Consider the following 11,223-nt stretch of genomic DNA (forward strand, 5'->3'; position numbering starts at 1 on the left):
TTTTGTACAGATTTGCAATTTATATAAAAATTTTATATCCCTGTCAGCAACATCCACGTAGTATATAGTTCATCTAAATTGTTACTGCCATGCTATCTTAAACAGCATGGTATTTTGCCAATATGGCAAAAAAAATTTACATAAGGGAACTGTGCAGTTATTATATGACTTTTATTTTTAATTTCTGTATCCTTAAATTGAGACTAAACATATTTTCCTAATTATTACCATTAAAATATTTGTACACTCTATGTAGCATATAGTTCCAAACTATTTTCACATAGTTTCACATTATCTTCTCTTCCTTCCTCCTTACACTGGTATTTATTAATCATATCTATATACTTTAGATGAGGAAGTGCAGTATTTCTTAAATTTTCATTGGTTCATTGGGATTACACAAAATAATGGAATTCATTATAACACACACATACGTGCAGGAGATATAACTTCACCTCCCAAGTAATGTCCCTTGCCCGCTTTCTTCCCTGATCCACCTCCTCTACCCTGTTGGCCTCTCCTTTATTTTCATAAGGTCCTTCTGCATGCCAGAGAAAATATATGATCCTTGACGTTCTGAATCTGACTTATTTTGCTTAACAAGATGCTCTCCAGTTCCATTCATTTTACTGCAAATGACATAATTTCATTCTGCTTTATAGTTGAATAGAACTTCAGCTATAAACGTGGGTACGCAGGCATCACTATAACGTATTGCCTTTGATTAGTTGCTAGCTAAATACACCTGGGACATATGGTGGCCCCATTGCTATTATTTAATAAACCTTGATGTTGATTTCCCCAGTGATTATGCGAATTTACAATCCAACCAAAAGTGTTTGTGTTCTTTTTTCCTTTACATTCTCGTCAGCATTTATCATTACTTCTATCCTTGGTGATTGTCATTCTAACTAAGATGAGATAAAATTTTAGTGTAGTTTTGTTTTGCATTTACCTGGTTTTTACAGATGTTGAACCTTTTCATATATTGACAATTTGAATTTCTTCTTTCAAGAAGTATATATTTAGCTCATTCTCCGACTTATTGATCAGGTAATTCATTTTGTTGGTGTCAACTTTCTGAGTTCCTTATGTATTCTGGATATCAATTCTTTTACTGAAGAATAGCTAGCAAAGATTTTCTTCTGTTCTGTAGGTTTTCTCTTCGTGATCCTATTCTCTTTGCTCTGCAGAATCTTTTTAATTTGATGCCATCCATTTATTCATTTTTCATATTATCTCCTGAACTTTGGGTAATAGACCTTTCAACAATATTAATTCTGCCTATCCACAAACATAGGAGGTATTTCCATTAGCTAGTGGTGTTCTACTTCTGATTATTCTTTCAATGTTTTGTGATTTTTGTTGTAGATATATGGAACCCCTAGATTTATTCCTAAGTTTTTTTTTTTCCTCTTTGAGACAATTGTGAATGGAATTGTTTTCCAGATTTCATTTTCAGGATATTAGTTATTGGTGTATAGAAAAGCTATTTTGTGTGTTTGTGTGTGTGTGTGTGTGTGTGTGTGTGTGTGTGGTACTGGGGGATTGAACTTAGGGGCATTTAACCACTGAGTTACGTCCCCAACCCTTTTTATTTTGAGATAGGGTATTGCTAAGTTTCTGAGGCTGGCCTCAAGTTGGAGATCCTCCTGACTCAGCCTCCCAAGCCATTTAGATTATAGGCATGCACCACTGGGTCCAGGAAGCTATTGATTTTGTATTCTTCTATTTTACTAAATATGTTTATCAGTTGTAGAAGTCTTCTGGTGGAGCTTTTTGGATCTTCTAAGCACAGGATCATATAATCTGCAAACACTGAAATTTTGACTTCTTTTTTGTATGCTTTTTATTTCCCTACTCTTGCATAATTGCTCTGGCTAAGATTTCAAGTACAATATTGGATAGGAATGGTGAGAATGGACATCCTTGTCTTGTTACTGATTTTAGAAGAAACAAGTTCCGTTTTTTCCCATAATCTTGTCTTTGAGTATGTCATATATAAACTTTATACTGTTGATGGAGAGGAAATGTCTAATTTAAATCACTGTATTTTGTTTTATGAGAATGGAGTTACCTGTTAATTGGTCTGAAGTAGATTTTACCTTTATGCTTAACTGGATCAAGTCTGTTTTTATTTTAATGAATAGGAACAATCTATTCTGTGTTTAACACACAAATACACTCCCCCACACACAAATTGTGTCTCAACAAATAAGAACATTGTATTTGTTCCCAACTGTCTACAATGTCTATAAATTCACAGTTTGAAGTTCAGAGTATAATAAATACAGAAATGAAACTGCACCACTGATTTGGAAAACATAACATTCATTGTATGCTTCCTCTTACTCTCACTCTGTTCTTAATGAATGAACAGTTTTCAGATAGTATAAGACCAACAAAAAATGATTTGTACTTCCAACAATCACTAACTAAAAAGTTTAGGAAAGTAAAAACTATAAATAGAGGTTGAAAATTCATAAAGCATCACTAAGTCATGACATTTGACAAATTCATCAGTTAATATATATGTAAATAATAGGGAATTCCATAATCACAGAATTGTGAAAACATTGTTTTGGATAATTAACCATTTTCCTCACATGAATATCTGACAATTTGGACTCATATACTTAGCTACAGAGAATATATTAAGGGAAAATCATTTTATTCTTATCAACTATATGTACTATTGTTTCAAGAATTTCTTACAGCATATATTTTTGTTTTCAATTTTTGTTATAAAGGTGTGTTTTGTCTTTCTACTTGTTGAAAATCCTTTTTAGCCACAAGTTACTAGAGTTAATAATAGAGTTTTGTTTCATTAGACAGTTTTGCTGATGTTTGATACTAGTACATAATACCTAAACAAATATATCAAGCAAATGTTCCTTTCTCCAATTATTGATTTCTTTCTCAACTACATATTCTGCATAACTACAATATCCATAAACTTACTCTGATGTCAAAAGAAATACTTAGTAAGCATCACTGGTAAATGGTGTGGAAAACATATTTTGGTATTGGAAAAGGCATAATAAAATATGATTTTTCAAAGTCACAATCTTTAGTGAATTGAAAAAAATAAAAGTGAAACAAGTTGATATTTTGCTTTTCTTTGTATATAGGTATGTGTGCATGCTGGGTAGAATTACTGTAAAACCTAAAATTAATGTAATTGTATCACAAAACCACATGGTATCTAATTCAGATGAATTGGGTTGAATATTAAAAGCATTTCTTCTGCCCCAACAAAGAACAACATATTTGACCATTATAATAGTAATTGTTTTTAAACAAACATGCAAAACTCATTATTGTACATTATAATCTTTCATATTTTCTTCAGTTTAAAATTCTATGATTCATATGGATAATGAATACTTCCATCTTTAAAGTGTATAAAATCCAGGAACTTGATGAGCTCAATCCATCTATTTTGGGAAAATGATTTACACACATAATTCTAAGTAACAAGTAATTCTAATATCAATTAAAAAGATTGATAAAAATGTAGCTTTCCCACTCCACAGCTTCTCATTCACGAGTCAATTATTTTTAACAAAATCCAAAGATAATTCTAAGGCAAACAGTATGGTCCTCATCCTGTGGTCATTATCGTCATCTTGTCTAAGTGTCATGTGTTTGCTCTATAATGATGAGTACATAAAAACTGTGGCATTCTTCAAATGACTTGTCTCACTGTGATTCTGTGGCTTAGATTTTACTGTTGTTAATTTATAAATGCATACAGTAACACATAGAATTAAAGCAACTTGGTTTAGTCATATAATAACTGATGGGAATGGAACTTCTCTGCTTTTCCCAGAGAAGATAACTGTAGCAATGTCTTTGCAGCAAATATTTTCTGGAATATTTATATCTTTTAGAGAAAGAAAAAAAAAAACAGATATGTTCAATTGTTGGTTGGGGTTTATTTCTAGAGCAGCACATACAAATTTCTTGCCTTGTATTCTTACCACAAAAATTTCTTAAGGTGAATCCCAAGATTTGTGTACATACATACACCATGTTTGCTACTAAATATACTATTTCATAAATTGTGAAATTCCTTTCTCTCACCGTACACAAGAATCAAGTTGACATAAATCAAAACCTAAGTCTTAAACCTGAAGACAAGAGAACTGCAAAATCACTTAAGACTACTTAAATACTGCAACAAGAACATATAGGAGAAAAACATGAAGACATTGGCAAATGCAATAATTTATTTAGGCAGGAACCCAAATGCACAGGCAGCAGAAGTAAAGATGAACAAAGCAGTTTCCATCAAACTAAGAAGAGTCTGCACAGCAAAGGGAAATAATCAACAGGGTTCAAAGACAATGGACAGAATGGAAGAAAGTATGTGCAAATGGCACATCTAACAAGAATTTGACATCCAGAATACATAAGGAACTAAAAGAGATGAATACCAAGTAAAACCCAATTTAAAAATGGACTAAAGAACTAAACAGTCACTTCTCAAAGAAGACTTACAAATGGCCAAGAGATAATAAGAAGTGCTCAATTTCACAAATCATTAGAGAAATTCAGAACAAAACCACACTGAGACGTCATCTCAGTTGCAATGGTCAACATCAAAAAGATAAAAAAACAACAAATGCTAGTGAGGATAATAGGTAAAGAAAACTCTCATACACTGCTACTTAGAATACAAACCAGTATAGCCATTACAGAAAATGGTATGCAGATTCTTAAAAAATACAAAAAACTAAACTAACAATAGAACTAACACAGGACCCAACAATTCCAGTACTGAGTACATACTAAAGGATTTGACATCTTTAAACCAAAAGGATACTTGAACCTCCATGTTTACTGCAGCCCAATTTATAAAAGCTTAAATATGGACTCAATCCCGATGCCCTTCAGTAAATGAATGGACAAAGAAATTGTGGTGTATATATATAATACTCTTAGCCATTAAAATTAAATCTTCTCATTTGAAGTAACACAGATGCAACTGGATAACATTCCCTTAATTTAAACAAATCAGACTCATTTAAGGAAACCTTTAGGTTGATGTTGTAAATGTACCTAATGGAACAGTGGTCACTAGAGATGGGGAAGTAAAAGGAGAGAGGGGAGAGGAGAGTAGAAGAAAGTTTGTCGGACACAATTAGTGCACTAGGCATGCATGTGTGGAAATACCACAGTCAATCCCATCAATTTTGTAAAATCAATATGTTAATAAATATTATAATACAAAATAAATTTAAAATGACTCAAAATTTCAATTCAAAAAGAATGAGGTAAAGCATAAATATAAACAAAATTTCTATTTTCCTATCACTGACATAATGGTCAGAAGAACCTCCTGGAGACTTTGGAGACTGACCTGCCAGGTAAAGGAGAAGGGCATGACCATTTTCCCCAGGTCCATGTCCCCATTTTATTCTGCTTTTGGTTCCTCATTTTGTCCCTTCCTGAGGACAAGTTTCACTAATCCTCTGATTGATTTTTACTTTCTATGATCATATAAGAGTAACTTTTGGTTGTCAGATTATAGTCAAAATAGATGGTTATTGTAAAGAGTACTGAGAGGATATGATTGTGGACAAATATATGTCATGAGGTAAAGAACTGGATTCAAAAACTCTATTATTCCCAACAGCTTCCATTTTATTATAGGTAAGTTACATGTTATTAATTAAAATGACCAGTACCACTTAGTGAATAGCTGAGAAGTTTTAGGAGTGACTCTCAGAAATCAGAAATAATGGATTAAAGATGGAGAGGACATCAAGAATGGAATTTCAATAGCACGTGGATCATTCAAACTATTTGCTCAGAGAAGAAAACAGGTGGGCAATGATAGCAGAGTTGGGGGTGAGGAGTGGATTAGAGTTAATGAGGGTTTTTAAATAGAGAAAACATAGTGTCTGCAAGGTATTTTGTGTAGCACTTAAATGGTAACATAGATGCTGCTGCAAAGAAAATACAAAGTACCAAAGTAAACACTTGGTAAACTGTACATATAATAAATAATAATATAAATTATGATAATTTCAATATAAGTGGTACTTAATCACCATTATTTTTATTTCCCTATGACTTGAAAATTAAAAATAAATTCAGAAAATTCAGTGTACTATTATCTTATGATATAAAATATTAAAATGATACTTGCTCAAATTAATTCCAAAATAGAAGAAAATGAATTCACAGTTTGCTATTATGATCTATTATCATAAATGTTTGGGCATAATATTGTAATGAAATCTTGGATCCTATAATGGAATGCATCTCTTAAAGAATATGTTTTAAAATTATGCTGTTTTTTAAAACTAGAATATGTTTTAAAATTAGAATAGAATTTATTATTTGGGTTCAAAATATTTTGAAAGAACCCTCCTTGTAATAAAACTTATTTTAACTTTACATTGTATAATGCAAAATTCAGTGTTTTCTTAGTCTCTTTGAATAAGCCATACAATGCAAATATATGCACCAATTTTATATTTTTTGTACACTAAACTTAATTAAATGAGTTCACATTTCTAAAGCTTACTTTTGTTATGACAATTGTTATGAAGATAAAATTTGGAATTAGATGAGCTAATTAAGCAGAATGTTCAATAAAGTAACTTTACATTTTGAGAACATTATTTTATGATTATCTTGTATTAATTTTGCATAAAGTCTGATAAATAAGGTGATTCAGTAAATATGATATTGGAAACATCCCATAAGGGAAGTTGCTAAGTCATTTATCATGAATGGCACATGCATAGAGAATAAATAATTTCCTACTGTATGATTCCTAAACTTGGAAATTTAGGTACATCACCTTAATTTCAAATAAAAGTATCTGTGAGAAGAAATAAAACAGAAGTCATTTTTTACACACCATGGTTAAGTGTATTTCCAAGGACTGGCATTGCTTAAAAACACAAATCAATTTATGATAACAAAAAAGTCCTGATTATAGTTAATTTGAGATACAGTAAGGATACAGAAAGAAAAGAAGGATGCCTCCTTTAAGATTTTAATTCTTAGGAGTGGATACCAGACAGAAAAGCAAACAAACACAAAAACAAGTTCCTTTTAATTGTTCAGTGCAGAAGCATTCAGTACAATCTGGAGAAATGGCTTAAAGGATTATTGAGTAGACAAATGCATCTTTTCTCCTAAAATTTTAAATCATGTGGCCATAGCCCATTTTAATTTGTCAATGGGTATGCAGACATTTTATATGGTCTGTGGGAAGGAATGATATAAAATTAAGTCCTCATCATCAGTCGAGTAACCTTAATATAGTTGCTTTTAAAATATATAGAAAGAAACTAATTGATGTCTTGCTGAGCTTTATAATATTTACCATCCACATATGCAATCTTAAAAGTATATTGCGTTCCTTCACACAAAAAAGCTCAGTATCATTAGAATAAGATAACACATAAGCTCATGAAATTTATACTTCAAATTAAAAATTATGTTTTAAACATTGACCTAAAATGCACAAGTATTTAGATACAAATGATCACACCTGTACATACATACACAGACACAATGATAACATTTCTTCATATATTTAAATTTAGTCTAATGTAGATTTCATAAAAGTAACTATGAAATCATATCCTATAAAAAGCTGTACATTTTAACAAAAAATTATATGTTCATAAAATTATCAAAGTATATATACATATATTAGTTTGAAATTATCTATCTTACAGACAAAAAATCATAGACAGGATTATAGATATACATGTGTATACACATAAGCTTACTTAATATTAACCAATAAATTTGAAGTTAAATATTGATAGTCCAGTAGAATGCACCATTTAGAGACATTGCATGGAAGAGAGAAAATATAGGAAGAGCAACCTATGTCCTACATAGCCCCATAAATAAAAGTATTATTTTAAAAAAGAGATACAAGTATATCTAACTGGAAAATAATAATGTAGCCCATTTTGTTTTGATCAAACACTATAGAGAAAGGGTTAGATTTTGCTTTACCAGTTGAAGAGCAATTTCAAGCACTGTCAAGAAGTATTTTCTTAGTGACAAATAACAATACTCTTTTCAAGATTCAAACAGAGATGCGTCTGTATCCTTCCCTCTTTATTTTTTTAGTGTAATACTTACATTCGATGTTTGTATATTTACAAACTTATCTTTTTATCAAAGAAGATCATAGTCTCTCTACTAGAGATTTCTAATAAAAAAACAGAAAACTTTTGGAAAAATTTAACTATAATATAATTTATGAATAGAAAAATGGTAGAATTTTCCATTCCTGTGACTTATACATACTTTTCTCATCTCCACAGGAATTAAATTTCTAAATTGTACACATAGCGAAAATTACCTAGGTTAGTTTAAGCATGACTGGTGTGTAAAATTATTCCCATTTTAATATGCTGTCTTGAGAGTTTACAAATTCCATTTATCAGGCAATTTCTTAGAATTAAAGACCAGATAAAATGTGGATGGACTGATCCTCTATATTCATAAGTTCTAAAATAACTTCAAATTTGACTTGATATGTCATAGTAGGATGTCTGAAAACTATGAGTTTTGCTTTAATGTTAAGACATTGTTGATTCTGAATGTTATTATTCAGTAATTAATATAACAATTCTGACAAAAATATTTGTGTTTTACTAATTTTAGGACATTGATTAAAGTCAGACAAGCATATGCTAATGGATCATTCCAAAATCTTCAAGAGAAAAGTCATTTGAAAAAGAAACTGATTATCATAAACTTTGGAAAACAAGTTTTAGAGCATTTATCTGAGTTTTTTCAACTAAGGGGTGGCTATAGTGTGTAAGAAACTAAGAAGGTGTATTTTGTTTTGCTTTGTTTTTCAGGTATTAAATATCCTTCTGGGTAATTTGGAAAAGGTAGCTCATTGAATCTGTGATCTGTCTTCAGTAGTAATAGGAAAGGTTCTTGTGTGATTATTAGTAGGTTCCACACTCATTTTTGTTTCAGTCTCAATCTGTTACACCAACGTGAAGATACCTATGTCAGAAGATAAGGATATTAAGGAAAGTCATCGTGAAAAATAAAAAAGATTTAGAATTCCATTTTCCTTCATTCACCAGCACCATGCCAGGAGCAACCCCTGTTCATGAGAAGAAGGTGTATGAAAAGAATCATAATTCTCTCAGAGGGGAACACATTTATCCTACTGTACTCATACTCAATTACATGCCAAGCAATACTCTTTAACATGGAAACATAACCATAATTAAAGTCCACACATTAAATCATGAGTTGCAAAAACATCTGGATTTATTTTTATTTATAGATTATTATTTATCAATTTTTATGTAGCTGAATTATGAGAAACTCCTGAAAGAGGGTCTAGTTTTTAAAGAATACAGGGAAGACATTTATGCACAACACTTTTTACATTTTAAAATTCAAATCAATTTTAACTGATGTATAAAAACAAATATTGTACATATTAAAGGGATACTATGAATTTAAATACATGTGTATGTATTTTTTTTAAGTTAGATTACCTATTTCTATTTCACTTGAACATCACTCCTTTATGGTAAATCCTTTCAAAATTAACATCATGGTAAAATATGTTTAATTTGAGATATTTCAATCAAATAAATTTTTTAAAATCCTATGGATAACTTGGAAATATTCCAAAATGGCAAATAATTCCAAACAAAAAGTGTAAATGAATCACATATGCTTAAACATGTCTATAAATTGTGTATTTTAGTGTGTGTATAAAAAGAAAAATAGCAATTTATGAGAACACAAATTTTTTAAAAAATTACTAAAATATGAGGCCATAAAATGCATACTTAATTTACATAAAGTGATATATTTCATTAGTTGTTATAAAGCCTTGACAACCAAGAACACACCTGTAAAGAGCAGGAGGTCAGGTGATTTCTAAATTACATAAATTTGTTAATTTTTAAAAAACCTAGACAAATTAAATTATATGTCAAGATGTGTACTACTTTTATAAATATTTTGAGTTTTTGAATTGGATAAATAAAAAGGTATGAATTATGTTTGAAATATTTTGCATGCAACTTTTAGTATGTATCATATTTATGATAATTTGAAATATTTAAAATTTGTAATATAAATATTATATAAAGCATATAATTTCACTTTTTATTGCAATAATATTCAAAATATAGAAAATATTAAAGTTGCACATTTTTATCAAATAATGTCTTCCTTGCAGAAGAATTTATAGAGCTGAAGTATAACTTTCTATAAAGTAAACATTTGCCATCCTCTAAGGATTATTCTTTTGTTGCTGGACATTTTATGTGTTTTTTAAAATGTTCTGGTTAGATTGAGTATATCCCTTTGGCAAATTTACTTTGAAATATTTTATTCAAATAAGTAATATGATTAATAGTATCAGAATGAGGCAATGTTTGATGACTTTTACCTTTTGCATTTTCTTAATTTTCAATTCATATTGTGCATATTTGATGAATTATTCTTTCATTACATATAATTGACAGGGTACACATGCATGTACATGTATATGCAAATATGAACATATGGCTATGAATGCTTTTGTATTCATAGGACTCCATATTTTATTTTTATTAGAAGTATAACAATATTTTGAATTACTTAACGAATCTGACCTTAAAATCTTTCAATAAAATTAAAATATTGTTAACCAAAAAAAAAAAGAAAAGACAGGAAAGAGCAAGAAAACAATACAATTATATGCTAACTTCAATAATAGCTCATCTTTATATAAGTGAAAAATTTCATTCTGAAAAAACATGTTTAAGAAATAAAGTTTTACATTACTATTTTTCAAAATAATTATTTGTCTCTAATTTAGGTGATAGCAACTTCATTATTCTTAATGCCTAATGGTACAAAGCAAATGTATGGTAAGTTAACAATTAAAATCCCAGAGAAAGAAAAATGTGCAGTAGCTATACATTCATCAAGAAACTTAAGTTTTAAATGTCTGAGATTTGAGCTACATTTCCCCCTTGATTTGTACTGTCACGATGGAGATTTGTTCTCATGGATATTTGTATTTTAAAGAAAATTCAGTACACATATGATTTCAAAATTCAGAGTTTTTCCTAATGAAATACAAACTAACAACAGTTTTTCAAGTATTTTTGGTCTTGTTTTTCAATAAGACATGATTTATGTAATTCAAAAAATCTTGATTATCACAGTCTTACCGGTAACAGCTTCAAATTCTAGGGTCTCCCAGGA

At 29.8% G+C, this 11,223-nt stretch overlaps 1 protein-coding gene across 1 annotated transcript in view; it reads right to left on the bottom strand.

The window, feature by feature from the left end:
• Cdh19 (cadherin 19) overlaps positions 1-11,223 on the bottom strand; it is a 92,868-nt gene that overhangs the window by 81,411 nt on the left and 234 nt on the right. Inside the window, exon 1 of the mRNA XM_047526617.1 lies at positions 11,190-11,223. This exon is cut by the window's right edge and continues 234 nt beyond it. The gene's annotated coding sequence lies outside the window, so the exon portion shown is untranslated. The remainder of the gene's footprint in view (positions 1-11,189) is intronic.

The sequence above is a fragment of the Sciurus carolinensis genome, chromosome 15 (genome assembly GCF_902686445.1).
Source record: "Sciurus carolinensis chromosome 15, mSciCar1.2, whole genome shotgun sequence".
Lineage (NCBI taxonomy): Eukaryota > Metazoa > Chordata > Mammalia > Rodentia > Sciuridae > Sciurus > Sciurus carolinensis.